Source organism: Gavialis gangeticus, unplaced genomic scaffold (assembly GCF_001723915.1).
Source record: "Gavialis gangeticus isolate Ggan-Ray unplaced genomic scaffold, GavGan_comp1, whole genome shotgun sequence".
Taxonomy (NCBI): Eukaryota; Metazoa; Chordata; order Crocodylia; family Gavialidae; genus Gavialis; species Gavialis gangeticus.
In genome coordinates, this window is record NW_017729033.1 from 73,587,687 (window position 1) to 73,588,407 (window position 721).

The 721-nt window shown below is 70.0% G+C and overlaps 1 protein-coding gene across 5 annotated transcripts in view; it reads right to left on the reverse strand.

Moving 5' to 3' along the window:
• AASDH (aminoadipate-semialdehyde dehydrogenase) overlaps nucleotides 1–411 on the reverse strand; it is a 139,865-nt gene extending 139,454 nt beyond the window's left edge. For all 5 annotated transcript variants that reach the window (XR_002099219.1, XM_019526038.1, XM_019526037.1 and 2 more), the window contains exon 1: nucleotides 318–411. The gene's annotated coding sequence lies outside the window, so the exon portion shown is untranslated. The remainder of the gene's footprint in view (nucleotides 1–317) is intronic.
• Nucleotides 412–721: the final 310 nt, after the last annotated feature.

Consider the following 721-nt stretch of genomic DNA (forward strand, 5'->3'; position numbering starts at 1 on the left):
CCCCTGCGTACGACGACGATGCTGGCTGCCAGCCTGCCTGCCCTAGGTGCTGAGTCCGGGCCAGGGGCTGCCCGACCCCCAAAAGGCGGCAGACGGAACCTCGCGCACAGCCGCGTGGGGAGTCAAGGGGCCACCACAGCGCATGCGCCATCGCGCCTTCCACGCTGCGCACCAGTTCGTGGCCTGAGGAAAGGACCGGAGCGCGCGGAGTCATGCGCTGGGACCTGGGGGGCGGGACACATCGCACATCGCGTGCCGCGAGGGCCAGGCCGGTGGCAGGACCCCTTGCCCCAGGCAGGGGCAGGGGCCACACGCACCTGCTGGGCGCCGAGCGGAAGCCGCGGGAACCTGGGCCTGCCCGTGACAACAGCAGCCACCGCACAGCTGATTGGTCGCGGCCTGCCAGTGTGCGGCTCGACCCCTCCCCCTGGGAGGCGGCTCTCATTGGCCGAGCGCTCGCCACAAAACCGCCTTTTCATTGGCTAGCGGCTGCTGCGTTCTGATTGGATACGCGGGAGGGGCGGGGAGGAGGGAGTGTAAGAAGCGAGTGCCGGAGTTGGGCTGCACTACTGTGCTTGTCCCAGGCGCCTGCTTGTGATTGGATACTGCTGAGAGACTGGGGGGGTTCCCCCCAAGCATGAGGTGGTTCAGTCCAGCCTGCTGCTCCTCCCCTCGCCGGTCCGTGGGGTCTGGACCCCCCCCCCCCCCCGGGGGCGGGGGG